General features: G+C 36.5%; 1 protein-coding gene and 1 pseudogene across 1 annotated transcript in view; one reads left to right on the forward strand and one right to left on the reverse strand.

Annotated features, from left to right (window-relative positions):
- GNA13 (G protein subunit alpha 13) overlaps positions 1-26,998 on the reverse strand; it is a 60,052-nt gene that overhangs the window by 12,563 nt on the left and 20,491 nt on the right. The window lies entirely within an intron of this gene.
- LOC114050940 lies at positions 14,249-14,797 on the forward strand (annotated as a pseudogene).

Genomic DNA, 26,998 nt, shown 5'->3' on the forward strand with positions numbered 1-26,998 from the left:
ATGGTATATGAATGTGATGGAACACTATTATGCTGTAAGAAATGATGAAGGGGAGGGTTTCAGAAAAACGTGGGCTTGTATGAACCAATGCAAAGTGAAGTAAGCAGAACAGCAACATTGTAAAGCTAATCAACTCTGAAAGACTTAATAATTCTGACAAACATGATGACTAACCACAGTTTCAAAGGGTTCATGGTAAAACATGCTATCTACTTCCAGAGAGACGTAATGGACGCGGATTGCAGAATGAAACATAGTTTCTTCTTTTTCTTTTCTGGACATCATTAATGAATTCATTTTACATAACATATTTGTAATGGATTATTTTTCTTGCCATTCCAATGGGTGGTGGAAGGGAAGATAAATAAGAATTGAAAATAGAAATGAATTTTAAAAACAGTAACTGTTTTTAATGTGTATTGATACTATTTAGAGCATTTCTAAATATGGCTGCTCATTATCTTTCTTCATATATATATAAAACATATATACATATATACAAATGCACCTACATACACACACATACTACATATCAATTGCCTATCTGTTCTGGATCAGATCTTTATCAGAGAAATTTATTGTGAAGATTTTTTTCTGAGTTGTTTCCCTTCCAGTTCTAACTATTGCTTTTGTTTGTGGTAATACTTTTCAACATAAATAAATTATCCACATTATTTCTGGTTTGGCCTCCTTTCCTGGTTTAAAAATATTGTCTGTATCTGGAGCTTAGTCACTCACTAAGCCTTTATTAAATGGCTACTATGTATCAGGCAATGTCCTAAGCACTGGGGATCCAAAGAAATGCAAAAGACAGTTCCTGTCTGCCCTAGAGAAGCTTACAATCTCACGGAGGAGACAATAAGTAAACACAAATGCACAGATGAGTTATATGCACGATAAATAGAAAATAATTAAAAGAGGGGAAGAGGCTTATTGTAGAAGGTAGGGACTTCAAGAGTTAAGAGATAGAGATGAGGCAGGAAAGCATTCTAGGTAAGCATGAGAGACTGACAGAGAAAATAAGTTTAACTGATTCTATAGTTCTCTTAGAAAACTAATATATCAGTAAAAGATAATGTTTTGCTTTCTCCTTGCACATGCAAGAAGGAATTCCTCAATTTTTTGTTCCTGTCTTACTGCTGTAGCTAGCATTTCTAGAACTATATCAAATAATAGTGGTAATATTATAAATATCTTACATCTTGGTCTTGCTAGAATGCCCTCTAATGTTTTTCCATTGCAAATAATGCTAGTTCTTAGTTTTAGATAAATATTTATCATCTTAAGGAATGGTTCCTTTATTCTTATTTTTTTAAAGGAGTATTATTGTATCTTGTCAAAAAAAAAAGCTTTTTCTGCATCTACTGATGATTTTGTTTTTTGTTATTAAAGTCCATTACATTCATAATTTCCCTTAATACTTAACCAACTTTGAATTTCTGGTATAAATCCAGCCACAGCATATGAGCACAGCATATGAGTTTTTACATATTTTGTTGTGGCTTCTTTGATAACATTTTATTCAATATTTTATGTCAATATTCATTAGAAATATTGATCTATAGCAGTTCTTAACCAGGGATCTGTAGATGCACCTGAGAAGTTCATGAATTTGGATAGAGGAGGAAAAAATTTATTTCAATATAATCATTGCTCTAAAAACAAAAGACTGAACAAAGAAGTCAATTTGACTAACTACAATAATATAACTAAAAATTTATAAAGCAATCCCATCAAACCCCCAACTAAACAGAAAAATAAAACTTGAAAGAGATAAAACTGAAAACAACAAAGCTATTAAGAAGATAAATCAGGAGTGGGGTTTTGCTTTTAATAATAAATGAACCATTAGCTAATCTGATTCAAAATCAGCTACCTGCGAGAGCAACTGTAATCCTATGTATTCCATTTTATGCACTTAGAACATTCTTCTGAAAAAGAGACCATAGGCTCTTCCAAACTGTGAGTTCTTGACATATTGAAAAAAAAAAAACCAAACAGTTAAGAACATCTAGCCTGTAGTTTTCTTTCTCAGTTTTAATTGTTTCAAAGAAGTTTGGAAGGATCCCCGGTTTCTCTGGGGGTTTTCTGGCAAACAATTTATATATTCTAAAATCAACTGTTCTTTCAACATTTACTATAATTCTTATAAGTCTATTTGGTCCTATGGTTTTATCCTTTATGGTATATTTAATTTCTTTGCCTGAGACTGAATTATATTTAAGTTCTCCATTTCTTGGTCTGATAATCTGTGTATCCTATATATTTGTATATATTAATCTATTCAATTTATTAATTTTATTGGCATATACTGCATATAACTGGGGAAAAGCTTTAAAATAATTTTTTATTTCCTCTTCTTCATTTTTTAGGACTTCTTTATGATTTTTTATAATGGCAATCTGGTTTTTGCTCTCTTTTTGAATAACTACTAACATTTACATAGTGTTTTAAGGGATGCAAAATGCTTTACAAATATTATCTCATTTTATCTTCACAACAAACCTGAGAGTTAGGTGCTATTATTATTCCCATTTTACAAATGAAAAAATAAGGTAGACTGGTTTAAAATGACTTGCTCAAGGTCACAAAGCTATTGTCTTGAGACAGGATTTGAACTTATGTCTTCCTGATTCCTGGGCCAATGCCTTATCCACTGTGATTTAGTTGCTGAGGCAGCTGATTTTGAATTAATTAGCTAATGGCTCATTTATTATTAAAAACAAAACCCAGCAGCCTATTTATCATTTTAATGGTTTTGTTCATTTAAAAAATTTGTTTTTCTGCTTGGATGGGGGTTTGATAGGGTAACTTTTAAAATTTTTATTTGTATTATTGAATTGAATCAAATTCACTGACTTGTTTGTTTGGTCTTGTGTTGAAAGATTTTAGAGACATAAATTTTCCTCCAAGAAGACTACATCCTAAAAGTTTTGGTATGTTGTCTTATTTTTGTCATTTTAAAATGACATTACCCATTGTTTATTTTTGTTCTATGACCCACATGTTATAGAGGATCAAAGTGCCTACAGTAAAGGATGTTTCTAAATAAAAAAATTTGGTTTTCTGATTTATGAAGCTTTTTTATGCCCTAGTATATGGTCAATTTTTGCAAAGGTGCCATAAACATCTACGATACACACACACATTTATATTTTCAAGAATCACTACAGCTTTATCAAATCTAGTATTTCTAAAATTATACTCAGGTCCTTAAATTCTTATTTACTTATTTATATTTCAGTTAGATTTACTTAGGTCTGAAAGAAGCACTTTGAGTTCCCCAACTATTTGAATTTTATTATCTGTTTCGGTAATTCAACTAACTTTTCCTTAAAATACTTACATGTAATGACAATGAATATTGATACTATTTCATTTTTTACAATACTTTAACTTGAAGTTACTACATTATATAATTACAACAATACTATGTTATTATAAAATTACACAGTGTCTGGAGTGCTATATAAATGTAAGCCATTATTATTAAAGCATAATGTAGTTTCTCTGTCTATATTTTTAAAAGCATATCCTATTTTTACCCTTACTTTGAGATCATTAGTCCTACCCTTATTTTTCTGAATTCAACAAAAACATAACATAGATAGTTCTGTTATAATGTGTGTTTCAAAAATGAGAATTTGTTCAAATTTGTTCCAACATGACTGAAATATTAGGAAACATTCTAAGCATAACTCAAATTTGGGTTTGTTTCTGCGCAAGACTTTCAAAATATCAAGAAGAAACTGTACCATTTCACCATAACTCAAAACCTTTCCAATGGATATCCACTTTATAAGCAAACTTCAGGTTTCTGTCAAAGTTATATATTTATTGTATATCTTTTGGTGCACAGCAGAAGTTATGATGGGGGGAAAGATGGTAAGAACCTTCCCTGCTCCCTCCTCTTCCCCCACCCCCATCCTTCCTGCCCTTAAGGTCTTTAGGCCCAGAGTTTTGGAGGCACTATAGCCTGAGTACATACAGGCTGACAGCAGCCTCAGGCCTAGATTGGCCACTATTTATTGTAATATTCATGTATTTCTTAATCATTTAATATGTATAAAGCTGTGCTTTTTTTAACAGGTTCCTATTGTTAAAAATTTATCATTGACAAATTTTTGAATTGTGCCCTAACCCCATTTTCCTCACACGCTCTACTGTTTTTATCGGGTGATTTGGTATAGCTCCATGCTTTCATTCACTGTCAAAATCGCTAATTTTTGCATTTTTCTCCATCGATATAAATTGTTCTCTTTTCTTCATATTCCCCCTTTTAAAGAGAATGGGGTAGAGGATGAAAAGGAATCTGATCAGCATTAATCTATAATGTAAGTGGTATGTTCCTCCTCTTCTGCCTCATTTCTCTTTAACAAGCCAAAACTCCCATCACTATTTCTTACATTTTTTATGTTTTTAAAATCCTCCCTTTCCTATCAATCCTCGAAAGGTAAAGTTTACTTTTCCTGCAACCGTTCCCTCTTGAACACTACCCTCTCTTCACTTATCATATCCCTGAGTATTTCCTTGCTGAATTTAATATATTTTTACCCAAAACTCTGTCTCTGTGTATATTTGGTTAATCTTCCTTCATGTGATTCAGGTTTTTTGTTTTGTTTTGTTTTTTAGGCAATTAGGATTAAGTGACTTGCCCAGGGTCACACAGCTAGTAAGTGTCAAGTGTTTGGTCTGAGGCCGGATTTGAACTCAGGTACTCCTGACTTCAGGGCCGGTGCTCTATCCACTGCGCCACCTACCTGCCCCTATGTGATTCAGTTTTAAGACATTAGATTCCTGCTCTCCTAACCCTTTTTCTCCATTTGTATAATCTTTTTCTAGCACAACCCCATTTATGCAAAATAAGTTCCTCTCTCTTCTTTATTTCTTCCATAGTGCATTCCTTTTCTTCTTTATCTTTTCTCTCAAATAAAAAAAAAACAACAAAACACAACAAACTCTCACTCAAGCCTTAAATTTGTCTTATGTAACTCTTTCTGTGACTCTTGAAAACAGTAGGATTCTGAAGAGACACTTGTCTATTCCCTCTAATCAGAATCATTGTTTAAATCTTTCCAGTTCAAATATATTTATTTACTTTCCTCAGTTTGTCTTGACTCCTTTGTTTGCATTTCAAAGTTTCTATATTCAGCTGGGCTCAAACTGCCTTCCTTGGTGCAACCTTTCCACTAACTACTGCCTATTTGTGCAGTTCTGGACTGGATGGAGCTTATTTGTCCCTCCCTCCTCACCTGCCTCCTCCTCCTTTTCTTTAACACTGGCTGGGTCCTTTTCAGAAATTTGCTGAATTTTATTTGGGAGAGACAGAAATCTGCTTCTATCTACAATCTATCATGTCACTAACTTAATTGAAGATGGGTTCCCTTTCTAGATATTTTTAAACCATAACTTTTGCAGTTTGCAGGCTTTTGTCTTCATTTTTAAAATAAAAGCAACAATACCCTTTGACCCAGCAATACTACTTCTAGGGCTGTATCCCAAAGAGATCATAAAAATGAGAAAAGGACCCACATGTACAAAAATATTTATAGGAGCTCTTTTTGTGGTGGTCACGAATTGGAAATTGAGGGGATGCCCATCAAATGGGGAATGGCTGAACAAGTTGTGGTATATGAATGTAATGGAATACTATTGTGCCATAAGAAATGATGAGCAGGTGGACTTTAGAAAAACCTGGAAAGACTTATATGAACTGATGTTAAGTGAAATGAGCAGAACCAGGAAAACACTGTACACAGTAACAGTCAAGTTGTGTGATGACTAACTTTGATAGACTTGGCTCTTCTCAGCAATGCAAGATCTAAGACAACTCCAAAAGATTCATGATGGAAAATGCTATCCACATCCAGAGAAAGAACATCTATGGAGTCTGAATGCAAATGGAAGCATACTATTTGCTCTCCTTTTCCTTTGTTGTTTTATTTTACTGCTTCATTCTTGTGGTTCCTCCCATTAGTTCTAATTCTTCTTTACATCATGAGTAATGGGAAAACATGCTTAATATGAATGTATAAATACACCCTACATCAGATTGCATGCTGTCTTGAAGAGGGGAGAAGAAAGGGAGGGGGACTCTGCTTGAGTCAAAATTGGTCATCACATTGATCTAAGTTCTGATATCTTTTTGGGTTGTTTTCCTTTACATTCTTGTCATCATACACACTTGTTTCTGGGTCAGTACTAGAAGCTTTTCCAGCTTGGCGTAAGCCTACTTAAAACTAAAAGGGAAAAAGGAAGGAGAAAGAAGGAGAGAGATTCACACTTCAGAAACCATGAATTTCTTTGGTGTAAGGCAGGTTTCAATATTAGCACACTTTAATAAACAATATTAGGAGTTGTTATGGATAATAATAATAGTAATAGCTAGCTTAAAGTCTACAAAACACTTTACAAATATTAATCTCATTTTATTCTCACAGCAACCCTGAGTATTATTTTCCCTATTTTATAGATGTGGAGACTGAGCCAGACAGAAGTTAAAAGTCTAAAAGACTTGCCTAGGATCACACAGCTAGTATGTGCTGAATTTGAATTCAGGTCCCACACTCTATTCATTGCACCATATTGCTGCTTCATCATCTGATGTCTCACATTCCGGGGATGTTTCCAGGTTTATCCATAAAGCCATTTTAGGTTGGTTCAGGACATATTAGAGTTTGTACTCCACAGATGTAGTTCTTGAGAATCCTGCAGCCGCCTCCATGCCTTGATGAAACATCAGAGTAGAATTCTGATGTTAGGTATCATAGTACAGTGGGAAAAAAACACTAGATTTGGTATTAGAGAAACTTGGTTCAGGTCCCACCTCTAGCACTATTACCTATGTGAGCCTGAACACTTCATTTTGCATCTCTGGGCCTTAGTTTCCTCATTTGTAAAATGAGAATGTTAGACTACATAGCTTCTTAATCTTTGACCCTATAATCCTCTAAGTACCCCCACAGCTCTTTAATACTGTGTAGGTATTCAAATATAGATACTAAGCACATAAAGACATTACTAAAAGCTTAACAATTTATATAAAGGGTTTGCTATGTGGACAGTGGTTTATGAATACATCTATTACATAGGATTTCTTCAAGAAAATCTATTTGCTTGAACTGCAGAAAACAACATTTCTGATAATGCCTTTCATTTTATAGTACTGGCTCCCCCCTTTCCCCTTCTGTCTCTTTTGATCTTGAGAACAACCTTTTGAGGGAGGTAGGATAGTTAGAAACATTCACAAAGAGGTTAATATAGTAATACCTATATTTAGTTAGGTCCATTTTCAGGAATTAAATTATGTGATTGTGCCTTAATCCTTATGGTAAACTGTATAGTTTTAAATGTTGAATAGTTTCTCCAGTAAAGTAGATATTTGAATATCAATCACACTCTTCATTCTCTCACACCATGACCACTCCAGTAAAGGCCCTGAATCATTTCCCACTTGAATTACTACAATAGCCTCTTTAATTTCCCTGCCTCAAGTCTCTCCTGTGTCTAATACATCTTTCATACAACTATCATATTGATAACAAAGCACAAGTTTGACTGTCACTCCCCTGCTCAAAAAATTTCAGGATAAAATATAAACTCATTTGACATTTAAAACTCTTCACAATCTGGCTTCAGCCCCACCACCTTTCCAGTTTATTGTATATTACTTTCCTTCACACGCTCCTATCCATCCAAACTGGTCTACTTAATGGTCCTTGTATCCGATATTTATCTCATGTCTCCCTTCCCAATGCTCCAAACCCACTCCTCTCTCATTCCTAACTCTTAAAATTCTAGCTTTCTTCAAGGCTCAATTCAGGTACCAATCAAGAACCATTTATTAAGCACTTACTGTGTTCCAGGCACTGTGTTAGAAGTATGAGATACAAAGACAAAAATACTACAAATACTAAAATACAATTTTATAAATACAAATTTTATACAATTTTACAAAATACAAATTATAAATACAAATACTCCAAATACTAAAACAAACAAACAAACAAAAAAAAAACTATGAAGTCCTCTACTGAATTTCTTCTTCTTCAGGCTAAACATGACTAGTTCCTTTAATCTATCCTCACATGACAAAGTGTCCAGACCCCTCACTATCCTGTTTCCCTTCCTCAGGAAGCTCTCTACTTTATCAATGACATTCCTAATCTTCAGTGCCCAGAACTGCATACAAAATTCCTGATATGGTGTGACAAGGTCACGGTACAATGGAACCATGCCCATCTTATTTTTGGAAATTACTTTTTCTCTTAATGCAGTTCAAGACCACATTTGTGTTTTTGTTTTTGTCAATACATCACACTGCTATTATTGAATTTGTAATCCACAGAGTATCTAGGTGGCACAGTGGATACAGCTCCAGTCTTGGAGTCAGGAGGACCTGAGTTCAAATCCAGCCTCAGACACATAACACTCACTAGCTGTATGACCCTGCGCAAGTCACTTAATCCGACTGCCTCATCAAAAAAAAAAATCTGTAATCCACTAAAGTCTTCAAGGTGGTTAAGTGGATAGGGTGGCAGGCCTAGAGTCAGGAACTGATCTTGCTGAGTTCAATTTTGGCCTCAAATACTTAATAGTTACATGGCCCTGGGCAAGTCACTTAACCCCGTTTGCCTTTGTTTCCTCATCTGTAAAACAAGCTGGAGAAGGAAAAGGCAAACCACTCTAGCATGTTTGCTAACAAAACCCCAAGTGGGGTCACAAAGAATCAGATGCAATTGGAAAAAGTCCTCACATCTTTTATGGATCAATTGTCTAACTATGCTTCCCTCACCCTGCAACTATTAAGTTGATTTTCTGAACTCATGTGTAAGACTTTACATTTATTCTTATAACATTCAGTCTACTGCTCTAACTGGTTAAGATCTTTTGGAATTCTGTTACTTAAGTGTGTTAGCTATCCCTTCTAGTGTAGTATCATCTCCAAGTTTGATGAGCATACCATCGAGGCCTTTAATTTCCTAGGTCAAGCCTAGGACACTCCATTGGAAACATGTAAACCTACCATGGAACCATTAATAACTACTTTGAGTCTGACCATTTAACCAGTTACGAATCCATCCAACTGTTACCATCTAGTCCGGTAAGAAAAATTTTAAGCATATGTCCCCCTCACATATGTATATTTATTTATAAATTTACATAATATAATATCATACTGATAATTATATGTTATAAAACTTACACAAAAATACATTTTAAAGGATGAGATAAAGATTAATACATTATCCCCATCACAATAGGGAAAAATTAGAGTTTATTGGATAGAGGAATGACTTAATCAAACCTGTGCTTTAGGAATATTACTTTGGTAGCTACATAGAAGATGACTTAGAATAAGGAGAGATTTTAAGTCAGGAAGACCAATTAGGGGGCTAAAAAGAATCTAGGTAAAAAGTGATGAAGGACTGAACTATAGTGGTGGCTGTTTGAGTGGAGACAAAAGGATGGATGTGAGAGATATTGTAGATGAAGAAACAATGACGTTTGTCAACTAATATATGCATTGAAGAACAATGACATGTCAAGAATGACCTTGTTTTGAAGTTGAACAAGGCTGAGAACCGAGGAGACCAAAAGGACTGGTGGGGTCCTCTGCAGAAATAGGGAATTTCTAAAAAAGTATGGATATGAGGGAAAAGATAATGTAATTAGATTTGTGACATCATAACAGTCATGCCCGTTCATCCTGTGAAACTTATTCTGCCCCACCAAAAATAAAGGGGAATAGCTGAGGAGGAACACAGGGTTCTCAGTCACTAGCCAGTACCACGGAGTATATAGCCAGGTTGCAGAGTGGTATGAGCCAGAGATTATCTGGGAAGCAAAGTATTTGGGGGGAAGGGAGTTATTCCTGGGTAGATGCTATGAGTACCAGGGCTGAGACTGGATTATAACTACCCTGAGGAGTCAATTCCTAGAGTTGCCAGGGAAGGCCAGCAATGGGAAAGTGAGAAATAAGGGAATGCTGAACAATAATAGGTGAAGGGGGGGTGATATAGTTGTGTTGGAGACAATTCCATATTTGACTATTAGAGAAAAATGTGGGATGAGACTCATTTCCTCACTCTCTGATTAGCTGATCACATACTTTTCAGTCATGTCATGTCCAACTAGGAGTACAAAGTCCCTACTTTGGAGATCATTGTCTTTGTTATTGTTTAGTTGTGTCCCACTCTTTGTGACCCCATATGAGGTTTTCTTGGCAAAGATAAGTGGTTTGGTATTTCCTTATCCAGTGAATTAAAGCAAACAGGGGTTAGTAACTTGCCTAGGGTCACACAGCTAGGGAGTTTGAGGTCGGATTTGAACTCAGGTCTCCCTGACCACAGGCCTCGAGCTCTACCCACTGAGCCACCTAGCATCAACTAATCAGTAAGTCAGTCAAATCAGCATTTATGAAGCACCAGCCCTGGAGATACAAAGAAAGACAAAACAGCCCCTGTCCTCAAGGAGCTTATACTATACTGAGAGACATGTAAACAGGACATAAACAGAACAAATGTTTTTATCTTGTACATGTAAGACATAAACGGAAGATGAACTTAATTAGTAGCTGAAGGGACTGGGAAAGGCTTCCTGCAAGAAGCTGCTTCTGGGCTGAGTCAGAAAGGAAGACAGAGATCCTAAGAAGCAGAGGGGAAGAGGAAAACTAATTCAGGCATGACGGACCATGACTATAAAGTCACAGATCTACGACAGTACAGGAGAAGGAAAGTTGAGTGTAAGGTCTATCAATCAAGTAGGCCAGCAGAGCTGTATGATAGTATGTGAAGATGGAATGAAGTGTAAGAAGTCTGGAACGGTTGGAAGGGGTGGAAGTTGTGAAGACTTTTAAATGACAAAGAACTTTATATATTTGGTCCTGGAGTTAATAGAGAATCAAACACTGGAAACATTGTCAGACCTAATCTTTAGGAAAATGACTTTGGTGCCTATGCAGTAAAAGTATTGAAGAGGATAAAGATTTGAAAGAGAACAATCAGAAGTCTATTTCAATAGTCCATGTCCCTCCATTTTTTCCACAATAGCAAAATATACTTTATCAAATCCTTTGCTTAAATCTACGTAAAATGTTTCTACAGAATTCTTTTGTTCCATTAATTTGTTAACCCTTTCATTAAAAGGGAATAAAGTTAAGTCTCACATGGCCTATTTATTTAAAGGCCATGCTGGCTCTTAGCAACCATCACCTCTCTTTCTTGGTGTTCACTAACCATTTCTAATGATGTTTTGTAATTTTCCCAGGAAATGCAATCAAGCTCACTGATCAACAGCCTACAGACTGTTTTCTTCCCATTTTTGAAAACTGGGACATTACCCTTCTCTAATCCACAACACCTCTCTTACTTTTAGTAATCTTTCAAGTATCACAGACAGTACCTTAGTCTTCATATCTGTTAATTCCTTCGTTACCCAAGGATGTATCTCATTTGAGGCAAGTGATCTGACTTATCAAGTATGACCAGAAAATCTCTATATCCTTACTTATTTTTTGAGTATCAACAATATGGAAGTCCTCACTGTTATTTCCAGTGCAAAGGCCATTCTCCTTGGCAAAAACGAAAACAAAAACAAGCAAAAACAAACTAAGAAACTCTGCCTTTTCTCTGCTGTCAGTTAACAGCATCCTATCTACCCAAAAATGTGGTCCTAAGACTTCTTTGATACTCTTCTTTGCCCACACAGGCTTTTTTTTTGGGGGGGGGGGATTTTACTGATTTTCTTTATCCAAATTTTCAGTTTTTTCCCCCAATTATCAAGGACTTCTCCCCCTCCCACTCCCCCTAATCTCAAACAAAAACAAACCCTTATAACAAGTATAGTCAAGCAAAACAAATTCCCATGTTGGGCAAATCCAAAAATGTGTGCCTCAATCTGCGTAAGCAGATTGTTTATCACCTGTCAGGAGGTGGGTAGTATTTTTCATCATCCTGTGGAATCATGACTGATCAATGAGTTGATCAGAGTTCTTCAATCTTCCCAAACTGCTTGATTTTTACAATGTTAACATAATAATATAAATTGTCCTCCTGGTTTTGTTTCATTTCACTCAACATCAGTCCATACAATTCTTCTGAAGTTTATCTGAAACTATATCTTCCCTTTCCTACTACACAATAATATTCCATTACCCTACATATACCATAATTTGTTTAGTTGTTCCTCAAATGACGGGCACTCCCTTGGTTTCCAGTTCCTTGACAACAAAAGGAGCTGCTATAAATATTTCTGTACATATAAGATCTTTCTCTCTTTCTTTGATCTCCTTGGAGTATAAGACCTACTTGTAAGTATTGCTGGGTCAAAAGTATGCATAATTAAGTAACTTTCTGAGCATAGCTCCAAATTGCTTTTCAGAATGGCAAGACCAACTCACAACTCCAACAGTGCATCAATGTGCCTGTTTTCCCAGCTCCTCCACAACTTGTCATTTTTCTTTTTTTTTTCCAAGCAACTTTGCCAATCTGATGGATGTGAAAAGGAACTGCAGATTTACTTCAATTTGCATTTCCCTAATTATTAGTTATTTGGGAGCATTTTTGCCCAATTGGCAAAAGATAGCCTGGAATTTCTTCCCTTGAAAATAGCCTGTTTGTATATTTTGACCATTTACCAATTAAGGAATCCCAAACAGCTTTACCAAAACAAAATAAAAACAAAAAACCCAAAAAACAAAACAAACAAAAAACAAAACTTTGTGGCCAGAACATCAATCACCAGACAAAACTCATTCTGAACTTTACTAATACTGACCCTACTCTAATAGGAACATACAGTGCTCATCTGTTAATTACCTGCACCCTTGCTTCTATCTTCCGTACAAATATTTTTAAAACTTGGTTGCTAAGTTCCCTGTGCATCTATACTGCTCTCTTCAAACAACTCCACTTTCATCTTCAGAATTTTACCCAAGTTTCCCAATTCCTTCTGAGCTGATTTCCTCATAAATTTTTAGTCTACTGGATCTTACTTATTCTTACTCCGAATCTGCTGAAATTTCTTCTAAAATCTAGGTTGCACATTCCCAGGCTTTCCATTCCTTCTCTGTCACAAACTCTAGAAGACAGTACTCAATTACCCACAAGATTTCCATCATCATCACAGTATACAATTGTGAGGGACTGTCTGATGTTGGCAGCTACCAGGTTGGGCGCTGTGGCAAGAGTAGGGTAGAATCTGGGTATTTTGGAAGTCGAGGCAGGGGCTGTGGTAGGCAGAGTCGTGGTGAACTGGGATGGGCTGGATACGGAGAAGCCCTGAGGCAATGGGCAGTGCTATGTGAGATAAGCTGGGTACAAGGAAGTAGCCGGAGCTTGAGCTCCTGAGGCAAGGGGCAGTGCCACATGGGAGTGGGACGGCAGAGGACTGAGTTCCCTTTGCTTAGTCCCCTCCCTATATGCAACGTCGTCCCCAGACGCCTCTTGTGACCTTCCTGAGTCCCTTTGTGCAGCACTGACCCAGACCCCTCCTTCCAGTGCCTGAGTCTGACTTCCTAGGTCACGTACTCTTGTCTATGCACCAATCCCAGATGCCTGCTCCCTGTATCCGGTCCTAGCCTCCTATGTCACTCCCTCCCCCTTGGTGTGCTAAACTCAGACAGCCCCTTCCGGTATCTGACCCTACAATCATTGGCTAGTAAGCGGGCTGGGGAGGAGGGGCTAGGTAGGTACTTAGAACGAGCGTCGTCAGATCACGCGCGCGCTCTCTCCTGGCTCCTGCCCTGTTGCTCTGGCCTTGCTGCTTGGGCTTGCTATGATGGCCTCTGAATAAAGCTCTGGTGTTGGCACCTCCCGATGGCTCATCTCTGTGTGGTTATCCGGCAGAGGACCGAAGACTCGAGTGTGAGTAAGACTCTGGTAGTGTGCTTCTTATAGGAGGAGCGGGTACCGGCGTACGGCCGGCAGAAGGTCGGCGTGCGGCCAGTATATACAATGCTACCTCTTCCCTCCTTTTCCTATTCTGTTTCTTCAGAATAAAGTATCCAGAGCCACATTCCAGTCATGGGTTTCATTCTACCAACAGGACTCTTTGCATGAGGACCTTTAATTCCTCTTGCTTTGGGCACCTAAGGCCATGGATTTTTCTCTTCTATAAACTTCTAGCTGTCTCAATTCTTCTTCCTACATTGTAGCTACTCTCTCTGTTACCTAGATTTGTGGATATATGCAGAGAGTTTTCTTTCCCCCCATACTTTTCACCTAAAGCCTTTTACTTCCAGTGGGCCATGGCCTTCAGGTTTGCTGCCTTCTGCTATATGCTGGCACTGCTGCTCACTGCCAAGCTCTTCTTTGCCATCTGACACATTATAGCATTTAATGAACTGAAGAATGATTATAAGAATCCTTTAAACCAATGTAATACATTCAATCCTCTTGTGCTTCCAGAATATCTCATCCACACTTTCTTCTGTGACATGTTTCTCTGTGCAGCTGTGTGGCTTACACTGGGTCTCAATGTGCCACTCACGGCATATCATATTTGGAGGCATATGGGTAGACCAGTGATGGATGGACCAGGACTCTATGATCCTACAACCATCATGAATGCAGATACTGTCATACTGTCGGAAAGCAGGATGGTGCAAATTAGCCTTTTACCTACTGTGATTTTTTTTTACTACGTATATGGCATGATTTATGTTTTGGTGAGCTATTAAGATGATATACAACAGACTCAGTCCAGTTAAGTGCATGCAAATGCCACAAAGTGAAAGGATTCTATCCAACAAGAACCTGTTTCCAAGATTAGCTTATGGAATACGATCAGTTACTTATAAAAAAAGACTACTTATTTTTAAAATATTTCCATTTTTGATTTGCAGAAAGACTGTTTTCAAATGTTATGCTTAGACCAAGAAATTAAATGGAATTACATATAAATTAGTTTAAAATTATTACCTCTGGTATTGACAGGCTTGAACTTGTTCTCTCTAGGAACAGCCATAATTTTCCGAATAATTGTATTAATTACTGACTGTCTTTAGTCTATCGGAAGTTTTTGTTTACATGCGCTCGTAGTAGCTTATTTTGGTTTTACTGAAACACTGACTGATTATAAACTAGCTGTAGAGATCAAGTGCTTTTGAAGGACAGAAAACTTTGTAAATGTGACCTTGTGGGAAGCCTCATAGGTTTCTTCATATATCATGCAGAAGATTACATGGATATATTTGCAGACATAAGGATGGTGGGATTTTTTTCTTAATATTTGAATATTAAGATATATATCTTATATATCTATATATCGCATGAGCTTGGAATTTCCCATAATAGTTCCATAAAATTCATATACAATTTAATTCTTAAGCATAAGTGAATCTATTAAGATAGACTAAATTATCTTGGAATGTATTTAAAGTTATTTTAAATGTTTTCATTTGTAGCAGTCACTTAGTAAGAAATTAGGTATTCTAATTATTGTTACAATCTAGTGATAAAAGATATTCTTAAGGACTTGCAAGTTATACCTTAAATGTTCAGAACAGAAAATTAGAGAGAACATTATGTTACTACCCTACTGTTCCTTAATGCAATACAATAAAAGTCTAAAATTAAAAAAAAATTTTTTAAAGCCTTTTTCTTTAGAACTTATTTCAAACATGGTATCTTTCTAAATGGAATATTCTGAAAAGAAAGCAACTCTTTGACTCCCAAAGAATGATGCTATAGATGAGTAGCTGTTGTCAAGTGAAAGCTCACTCAACTATAAGAACTATAGGAAAAGTAATGTTAGTTTGTGACTCCCAGCTAAGGGGAACTGATGTCATATCAACAACAAAGATCGACAATCTTTCTAAAGCACCTAAGATATGAAAGATAATCTCCCAGGATCTGTTAAACTACATGACAATTATTCACTTCTATTAATTCATGTAGAAATAAATGAAATGGCTAGGGGGGAATAAAGAACTCAGAATTGTTAAAGATTAGGAAGTCTTGATCAAGAAACAAGAACTTAAAGGCTCTAAGACAACTCCAAAAGACTCATGATGGAAAATGCTGTCCACATCCAGAGAAAGAATTATGGAGCCTGAAAGCAGACTGAAGCACACTATTTACTCTTTTTCTGTTTGTTTCTTCTTTCTTGTGGTTCCTCCCACTGGTTCTAATTCTTCACATGACTAATGTAAAAATATGTCTAATACAAAGGTGTATGTAGAGTCTATATCAGATTGCACATCATCTTGGGGAGGGGAAAAGAAAGAGAAGGGAAAAAATTTAAAACTCAAAAAGCTTATGGAAGTGAATGTTGAAAATGAAAAATAAATAAATTAATAAAAAAAGAAAGAAACAAGAGCTTAGGGACATACTGATTGCTTTATGGATATAGAATGTGTTTTCAACACTGCTACCAGTTGAAAGTAAAGAATACAAAAGAAAAAGGCAGATTTGGGAAGTGAACATCTGGTTGAGAATACACTGAGAATAGAGTTTTTAATTCAGGACCATAACTAAAAATACAGGAATGAAAAGCTCCAAGGTGATAAAGTTTCTGATTAAAAGATGATTCAACAAAGAAATAAACATCGACGTTGAAAATGTTATGGGAAGACTAATTTACTGCAGTTTGAACTATTAGTTAGTCCCACTGTTCTGGAAAAAGATTTGTAATTATGTATGAAAAGTCATTCAATTATTCATACTCTTTGACCCAGTGATCCCATCTATGGAGTCCCCTTGTGACCTAAGGAGGTCAAAGATCTAAAAAAAAAAAAAAAAGCTCCCAAAATAATCAAGGCAGAACTTTTTATGTTAGTAAAATAATGAAAATGAAATGGGTACACATCATTCGGAGAATGGATGAACAAATTGTAGTATGTGAACATAATAGATTATTGTTCATTAAGAAATGACAAGAGGAATTCAGAGTAACATTGAAAGACTTCTGCAGACTTATTCAGAATAAAGATTATGATCCAAAAACAACAGAGCAACAGTTCTCAAAGGGTGGTGCAAAGACTCCTGTGGGGTCCCAAAGGCTCTTTCAGGGAGTCCATGAGGTAAAAACAACTTTCATAATAATGCTAAGAAATTATTTACTTAATAAAATATTCTTTTCCAAATACATATCTTCATGAAATAAAATTTTCTTCATATACTTCAACCAAAACAACATACTGCAACACACTGAATGCAGAAGCAGACAGAACAATCTAGAAGTTTCTCAAGGCAGACACAAGAAAGTTTTGCAAAAACATGTAAAACAATGCCACTCTTCTCATTAAATATTTTTTGTTCTGTAAAATAGCTATTTCATTAAAATGTTATTTATATAATGGGTTTTTTTAAAAGGCCTCATTTCTAATATATGTAGATAACTGAGTCAAATATATAAGAATACAAGTCATTCCCCAATTGATAAATGGTCAAAGGATAGGAACAGGCAGTTTTCAGATGAAGAAATTAAAGCTATCTGCAGTCAAACGAAAAAATGCTCTAAATCACTGTTTATTAGAGGAGTGCGAATCAAAACAACTCTCAGGTACCATATCACACCTATCAGATTGGCTAACATGACAAAACATGAAAATGATAAATGTTTAAGAAGATGTAGGAAAACTGAAACACTAATGCATTGTTGGTGGAGTTGTAAACTGATCCAACCATTCTAGAGAATAATTTGGAACTATGTCCAAAGGGCTATAAAACAGTGCATACCCTTTGACCCAGCAATACCACTTCTAGGTCTGTATCCCAAAGAGATCATAAAAATGGGAAAAGGACCCACATGTACAAAAACACTGATAGCAGCTCTTTCTGTGGTAGCAAAGAATTGGAAATTGAGGGGATGCTCATCAACTTGGGAATGGCTGAAAAAGTTGTGGTATATGAATACTATTACTCCATAAGAAATGATAAGCAAGTGGACTTCAGAAAAACCTGGAAAGATTTACATGAACTGACACTGAGTGAAGTGAATGGAAACAGAAGAATATTGTACACAGCAACAGCAACACTGTATGATGAAGAACTCTGAATGACTTGGCTAGTCTCAGCAATGGAAGGATCTAAGACAATTCCAAAAGACCCATGATGGAAAATGCTATCCATATCCAGAAAAAGAACCATGGAGTCTGAATAGAGATCGAAGCATACTATCTGCTCTCTCTCTTTCTTTTGTTTCTTCTTTCTTGTGGTTTCCCCCATTGGTTCTAATCCTTCTTTACAACATGATTAATGTGAAAATACGTTTAATATGAATGTACATGTAGAGCCTATATCAGATCACATGCCATCTTGGGGAGGGGGAGAAAATTTAGAATTCAAAATCTTATGGAAGTGAATGTTGAAAATTAAATATAAATAAGTTAATTTAAAATTATTTTAAATGAATATTTTTCAAGTTTATTATAGTTTTAATTTCTAATATGGTAATTATTGATAGCTATAACCTACACAAACTCTCTTTGGGGCCCTCAATAATATTTAAGAGCATAAAGAAGTCTAAGATCAAAAAGTTTAAGAACTGCTGCCATTGAGAGTAGCTAAAATGTGGGAATCATTAATGTATACAATGACTATGTAGTATAAATCAGTGATGTCAAACCAAAATAAAAATGGCCCTTTGGGCTCCATGCTGACTTGGGCTTCTGGGTAAGATGGCTGTGTGAAAGGTGTAGAAGAGCCCAACTCTTCCACTTTTACTGACCACACAGAACAGTTAATTCAGTAATTATGGTAACATTTAAGGTAACTTATTAATAAAAATAAAAAAAATTCACTTTTTCCAAATACTCCTTAAATAGATGTTCCAAGTTGTTCTGGCTGCTTTTCCCATTTATACATCTTAACAAATTGTAGTTAACAGTCATCTCCTTAAAAGAAAAGAAGCTGTTTTTGCTTCTAAAGCTAGTAAAAACTATGTAAAATCCAGGGGAACTCTTGCTGACAAAACACTTTCCATCAATACAAATCAGCAAATACTCTGCAACTTCACAAAGTTCAAGTGCTGCTGGGGCACTGAGAAGTTCTTTGTTCACAAAGAAATAAGACAATGTCAGAGGTGGGACATGAACCGAGGTCGCTGATACTCAGGGCTAGCTTTCTATTCACTCTGCCATGCTATCTCTGTGTGTTCAGTACTAGAACAGAAATTATTTTTAAGAGGCTAAAGTTCACAAGCCTTCAAAAAATTATATACATGTACAAGTAGGTAAGTTAGTCAACCAGCATCTAGTAAGCACCTACCTGTGCTTGACACTGCATTAAGCGCTTGGTGGTTCATTCTATCACCTTTTAACAAATAATTAGGAGTGATATAGTAAGGTACTAAACAGGAAAGTTTATACATCTTGGTTTGAATAATTTAAAAAATACACATATCCAAATTTAATGAGGATCCAGCACATGCCAAGTACTATGTTTGATGCTATGAGAAATACAGTAGTCAATTGTTTTCATTGAACTTAGACTAGAGCACTAAGTGCATGACATACAGACACTCACGGTTCAAAATTATACATAAGTACACAAGAACAGGACAATGACTTCTCATATGCAGATATTCTCATCAGGGAAAATGACTTGGATAAAGGCACAGATGACATGCTTATCAAATTTCTGATGCAACATACCTGACAAGCAATCATCTAGTTTAAGAAGTCCAGTGAAGGAGAACTCACTACCTTCTGAGGCATAAAACTTCCAATTGTTTTCTTGCCTCTAACCTAAATTTGCCCCTTTTCAGCATTTACCTGTTACTCCTAATTCTGAAGGCCCTTCAGACTATCTGTAATCTTATCTCACACTTCTTAAAACACGCCAAACCAAGGCATTTCTACTTATCTCTCAAGACCCAAATATAAAGTTATCCAACTGGGATGAATTTTTCCCTTACCTGATCTAACAGTGATTTTATAATTTTCTCATATATTTGTTTTAATTTTTATTTATCTAGCTACAATCTTATCATCCCCAACTCACAAGATCCCTGAGGGGAAGAAGCATCTCTTACTTATTATGTATATTCCCTTGTGCCCAGAACTATATATATTCCATATTACAGCATTTAATTATATTTTAAAATTTTGACATTTCCCATTTTGTAGACAAAATATTATTTCTAGGTAAATTACAAAGGTGGCAATGGATGCCCCAAGAGCACTTCATTTTAGAAGTTATAATCTCACACTCATCAGACTGGCTAAAATGACAGCAAAGAAAACAAAATTTTTGAGGAGATGTAGTAAAATTGGAACACTAATGCACTGCTGGTAGAGCTATGAATCATTCTGGAAAGCAATTTGGAACTATGCCTAAAGGGCTATAAAACTGTGCATACCCTCTGACCCAGCAATACCACTACCAGGTCTACACCCCAAAGAGATCAAAGAAAAGGAAAAGGACTTATACATACAAAAATACTCTAACTTTTGTGTGTGTGTGGTGGGAAAGAATTGGAAACTGAGGAGGTATTCATCAAATGGGGAATGGCTGAACAAGTTATAGTAGATGAATGTACTGGAATACTATTGGGCTGTAAGAAACAATGAAGGGGATGGTTTCAGAAAGATAAAACAGGGAAGACTTACATGAACTGATACAAAGTGAAGTGGGCAGAACCAGGAGAACAATTTACACAGTAACAGCAATATCATAAAGATAATCAACTGTGAAAGATTTGGTATCTCTGCCAATGCAATGACCCTTCACAGTTCCAAAAGACTTGTGCTAAAAAAAAAAGCTATCCATCTCCAGATAGAGAACTCAGGGGCTCAGAGTACAGACTGAAGCATTTTTTTTCCTTTTTCTTTTGTTTCTTTTCCAGAATATGGCTAATGTCATGAATTCTCCATAAAAAAATCTGGAACTGAAAAAGGAAAAAAGGAAGAAAGGAAGGGAGGGAGAGGGGAAGGAAGGTAGGTATAGATCATTGGTAACTTTGGAGACAGTAGTTTCAGTTGAACAATTAAGTCACAAGCCAGACTAAATTATAAGAGAGTGAGAGGAAACAAAGTGGATGTACCAACTGCTAACATCTTTCTTAAAAAATTTAACCAAAAAAGGGAGGAGGCATATAAAATGATAGCTAGTGGGGATGGACAGAGCAAGTGAGAATTTTTTTTTAAGGACAGATACATACAGGCATGTTGAAGCAACTAATAGACAGGCAGAGATTAAAGAAAAGTAAGAAATCTGCAGGAGAAAATGGGATGGAATGGGATCATGTGTGCAGGTAGAAGAGTTTGCCTTAGCAAGGAGAAGGACCATTTCTTCATGGGAGATAGGAGTAGGGAAGATAAGCTGAGTGATAATGAAAAGGAAAGAAGAGGGAGCTCTAGGTGAATGGCCTCATTTTTTTTCAGTGAAGTATGAGACAAGGTTCTCTGCTGGGAGAATGAGGAAGGAAGGCCAAGGGGGTAGGGCAAAGAAGGGAAGAAAAGGTTAGGAAAAAGCACTGGTGAATAAAATTGAATACATTAAGGAGATAAGAAAGGATGTACCTTGCTGTAGTGAGGATGTGGATGAGATTACATACCATTAATTTGTAGTGGACCCAGTGAGCATGGTTTCAGATTTTCTCCAGCTTTGTTCAACAGTATGTGAACAGGAATGATAGCCAGAGGACAGTGGTAATAATCCAAGGCTGAGGCTTAGAAGGACAAGACTTACAATGCCTCGAGGCCGAATGCTTAATTAAAAGTTAAGATGACCCATTCTTTTAACTACAATTTAAACATTAATACAATACCATTTTTTTACACTTGGCTCCCTTCACCCAAACCTCAAGACCTTTAAACCAAAAGAACAGAATAAGCTATTTTCAACAAGTCAAGGCAGACAATACCAATTTACATAGGTTATTGGAGACATGTCATCTCAATGGCTCAAATCGCTCTCTACAAGGAGTATCAAATAAGAGAAACAGAACTGGCATAATAAATAAGTTCAAGAAGTGAAATTTGAATAGTCAAAGATTTTTTTTACATTCTATAATTTTCATTGCCATTTTGTTTTAATTTTATTTTTACTGATAGCCTCATTTCTAAATATATCCCTTCTGCCCTCTCCTCCACCTCCAGGAAACCATCCCTTCTTATAACAAAGAATTTTTTTTTTTTAAAGGAAGGTTTAGGGGAAAAGCAGTCTGACAAAACCAATAGATCAACCAAGATTGACAGTATATACAATATTCCACACTCTCAGTCTCTCACCTCTGCTTTTTAATTCAACTCTTCCACGGGTTCAAACCAAGAAATTATTCAGATTCATTTCCCCCCTTTTTTTTGGTTGCTCTTCTTTCCACTTACATTTTTGTAATCACTGTACATACTGTTTTCTTGGTTGTGCTTATTTGACTTTGCAACCCATCACTGTAAGTCCCGTCATGCTTGTCTGAATTTTCCATATTTATAATTTCTTACACACAATATTCCATTTGTATACAATAATTTGGTTGTTCTCTAGCTAATCGACAGCTATCCACTTTGCTTCTGGTTCTTTCTGACCACAAAAAGTGCTGCTATGGCTATTGTGGCCTTCTGCCACTATCTCTTCCTCCTGTCTCACACAATGAAGTGACCTTACTCTTTACCAGAGTTCTACCTGTTGAAGCAATTTTATCCTCTCTTCCAACAGATTGTACCCTTTGTCATCCCCATTCTTTCACTATTTTCAATCTCTCCCTGTCTGTCTACTTACTGGCTTATTCCCTACTCCCTACAAATGTGCTCATGGCTCCCCTAATAGCCTGAAAAAATTCTCACTTGATCCTTCCATCCCTGGACTACCTTCTTAAATCTCTTCTGCTCTTTGTGGCAAAATTCCTCAAAAAGGCCATCTATAATATGTGCTTCCACTTTCCTCTCTTTTTAACCTGATACAATCTGGCTTTCAACCTTATCATTCCACCAAAATTGCTCTCTCCAAAGTTACTAGGAATCTCATAGTTGCCAAATACAATGGCCTTTTCCCAATACTCATTCTCCTTGATCCCTCTGCAGCCTTTGACTCTTCTCTGCCTTAATACTATCCTCTCTCTTAGACAACTCTCTCCTTACCTACATTTTTAAGAGTTTGAGTTAACCTATGTATTCCTGAAGACCTTACCTACTAACAGGACATTAATTTATTAAAAGTGACAATTCAAAAAATATTCAAAGTCTGAGCACATGGTTTAAATCAACAAGGCAAGCAACAACATGTATGTCTATATACATAATCACACACACACTATGTCTTTTCTTCTGAAAATTATTGTATGACTCAAAAATTAGTATGTATTCAGCCACCATGCAGATTTACAAAATATATACTTGTGGGCTAATGTAAGGCCCCCACAATAGAAATCAGGGCACAAGGAAAGTGTCCACAGGAGACTGAGGGGCCAGAACTGAGCCTCCACTTAATCAAAAGAAGAGTACAAATAACGAAGAGGGGCAAAAAGAACTGTCAGGTAGTCAGCAGCTGTGGTTGGTGAGAGGAGCCTATAGTGTCTCTACACCTGTTCAACTCACCTACCCTTCCTATTTGAACTTGCTATTCATTTTTTAATGTGTGTACATGTCTTCAAGCTATTTCATTCTACTATTCCAGGATACATATGACCATTAACTCTGATTTCTGTCCATACTGACAAGTACAGTTTGGGATTGAGAGAGGGAAAGCCAAACCCAAGGGAGAGATTTCTTAGTCATGCTGAGTAGTAAAGAGAGATTTTTGTGTGTTACCAGGCACTGAGCTAAGCACTGAGGATACAAAGAAAAAAAGTAAAACACTCCCTGCCCTCAAAGAATTTATAATTGAATGCACAAAACAAAATATATGCATAAATATATTAACATATATAAAGTAGTTTTAGGAGAGGTACACTAGTATCTGAGGAGACCATGAAAGGCTTCATAAAGAAAGCAGCACTTGAGTTAAGTTTTGAAGAAAATCCAGAATTATAGAAGGGGTCAATAACCAGGAAGTACATTCCAGGAAGTCATGAAAGACAGTCAGGGAGACAGAAGACGGAAGAACCTGTGTGAAGAACAGCAAATGGTCCATTACGGTTAGATTGCACAGTGCAAGGAAGGGGAATGAAATGTCAGAAAACTGTGTAAAGGTAGAAAGGGATGAGTTTCTGAGGCGCTTTAAACATCTAACAGAAGAGTTTTTATTTGATCCTCAAAGCAATAGGGAATTGATGACGTTTACTGGGTGTCTGTGGGGGTGGAAGGAAGGAGAAAGGGGTAGATAAATAATGTGACCAGGCCTTCACTTTTAAGAAAATCTTTGAGGTGGCTGGCTCTGTTGGAGATAGACTGGATGAAGAGAAACTTGAGGCAGGATAACCAAACGAGACTACTGCAATCGGTGAGGAGAACCTGAACTAGGGTAGTGACTATGTGAGTGTAGAGGAAGAGATATTGTTGTTCATCCTTAGTTCTCAAAGAGGACCAATGACATCATGAGGGCGATGTCTTGACTTGCAAGTGAATTGGATTTAAGTGAGGCAGAACTGTGTGCAGAGTCATCAGCCTCACTCTTTCCTCCAAAGTCATCAGAATCCAGCAGCAAGACATAGGTCAAGATGACTGGTGATAGAAGAGATGGAAGACACTGTGGGGATAGAAAGGACAAGATCTGGCAAAAGTGATCTGGATTTGTGGGGTGACTGAGAGGAAGAAGTGGAAGATGACATTGAGGTTTTAAACCAGGGTGACTGGAAGGACAGCAGGAGAGGTTTGGAAGAGGGTTGAGGTTTTTGGTTTTGTTTGTTGGAGGATGGGGGTGGGAGAGGAGATGAGTTTAGTTAAGGTAGCTGGTATAGGACAGGAGTCCGAGTAAGAGAACAGGCTTTAATATAAAGATATGAGTCATCCACATAGAGATGATAGCTGAAATCATGGAAGCTGATGAAGTCATCATCAAGTGAGAGTACAGATTGAAAAGAGAAGGGATCAGGACAGAGCCTTGCAGTATACTCATAGTTTATAGGCATGACATGGATGATGAATCAACAAAGGAGAAGTACAGGTTGGCAAACCAGGAGAGAACACTGTACTGAAAAACCTGAGAGAAGAGTATACAGGAGGAGAGGTGGGTCAACAGTTTCAAACAAAGAAAAGAGGTTCCCCAAGGGCTGCTTCTACTGAGCATGGCAGCTGCAGACTAGTTCAGAGGAAAGGAGTATTAACATTAATATATACAGGAGTAGATGTAGTACACTGGTCCCCTAGTAATATAGCTAGTTAAGAGCTCAGCTGGGAGTTTAAATTCAAATATTCTGACTCCTAAGCCAGAGTTTACAAGTGATATGATATTCCTTCTAGTATCACAGACCTTAAAGAGACCACCTAGTCCAATTCCCTCATCTTACAGAAGGGAAAACTGAGGGTCAAAGAGGTATGGAGGTACCATAGGCCTATTTCTATTTTCTACCCCCCCCCCAATAACTATATCCAGAATGAGAGGCAGCATAAGGTAGTCGAAATATCCCTGGAATTGGAGTGAAGATTTAGTTTTCACACAAACAATTAATTACTAGCTATGAGATCTCAGGCAAATTACATAACCACTCTGAATTTCAGTTTCCTCTTCTGTAAAATGAGGATAATACTTTCAAGAAAGCACCTGGGCTTTAAGTGCTACATAAATGTGCTATCATAGTCCCAAATGGATATTGTTGCAGATTTTTCATTGTAATAAAATGAAATCTCTTCAAAAAGAAACATGAAATTAGAATTTTAGATCCTTGGTTCTTTTTTGTTTGCATTTTGAGATGGTTTTGCCGAGCTCAAGTGATCCACCTGCCTCAGCCTCCTCAGCAGCAGGAATTACAGGTATAACAAGTCTACTTAGATTGACAGTCTTTTATCAAATTGTAACATGGTCATGTGACACCTTACAGGTGGCCTACAAGGGTGACTAAAAAAAATTCAGATTAAGTCAAGAAGCATTTAAGTGCCTATATGTGCCAAGAACTGTTCCCAGCACCAGATACAAAAAAAGGCAAAAAAAAAAAAAATGGTCCTTGATCTCAAAAATCTCAGTCTAATGGGAGAGACAACATGCAAATAACTGTACAAACAATATATAGACAAAATAAACTGAAGTTAACCTTAGAGGGGAGGCACTAGCATCAAGGTGGATCTTTGTGAAAGGCTTCTTGCAGAAGATGGTATTTTAGCTGGAAACTGAAAGAACTCAGGGACAGCAGAGATGGAGATGAAGAGGGAGAGCACACCAGGCATGGAGGACAGACAGTAAAAATTTAGTCTGGAGATGGAGGTGTTGTGTCCAAGGGAGAGCAAGAAGGCCAGTGTCCCTGGATTGCATAGTATACGGAGTGAAGGGAGGGCCAGGTTATGAAGGGCTTTAAAATAACATTTGATACTGAAAGTAACAGGGGAACCACTCTAGTTTCTTGCCCTAATTAATCTGGTTTTTGAAAGGCACAATTTATCTTTAAGAAGTTAGTAAACTCTTATTATTTTTGACATTTAAATTAGCAAAGATAGCTTTACAGGAAAACAAACATTACAATTAATATTATAGCTACAGGGCTAAAAATAACAAAAATCTGTAGTTTTTCCCCCAAGCCACACAATTACTAGTCATATTTAAATTTTCCTTCAGATTTCAGGTGGGACAAATAATATAGGTCTTAGCAATTGTTCAGTTTTTTCAACCAGTAAAAATGAGACAATTAAAAAAAATTTTAAGTTCTGTAATTATCAAGTCAACTAACAAAAAGCACCTTATACCTGTATAGCACTTATGGAAGCATACTTTGGCCTTCCTGAGTCTTCTTTAGGAATATGTTAACAATAATGTTGAGTATATTAAGAATAACATTAAGAAAGTACATTAGTGTGAAATCGTTTGACTAATATGAATGAGGAACTGTACCAGCTTTTCTTTAGTCATCAATTTTGGGGAAACAATGTCTGGAGCGGATCTTTCTGATTCATTGTTATCAAGACCTAACTAACTAGTTTCTAAATGGAGACTTGACAGGACGTAATCTTCCCTGAAATTAAGGTAAC

This window comes from Vombatus ursinus, unplaced genomic scaffold, assembly GCF_900497805.2.
Source record: "Vombatus ursinus unplaced genomic scaffold, bare-nosed wombat genome assembly UNPS02014801.1, whole genome shotgun sequence".
Taxonomy (NCBI): domain Eukaryota; kingdom Metazoa; phylum Chordata; class Mammalia; order Diprotodontia; family Vombatidae; genus Vombatus; species Vombatus ursinus.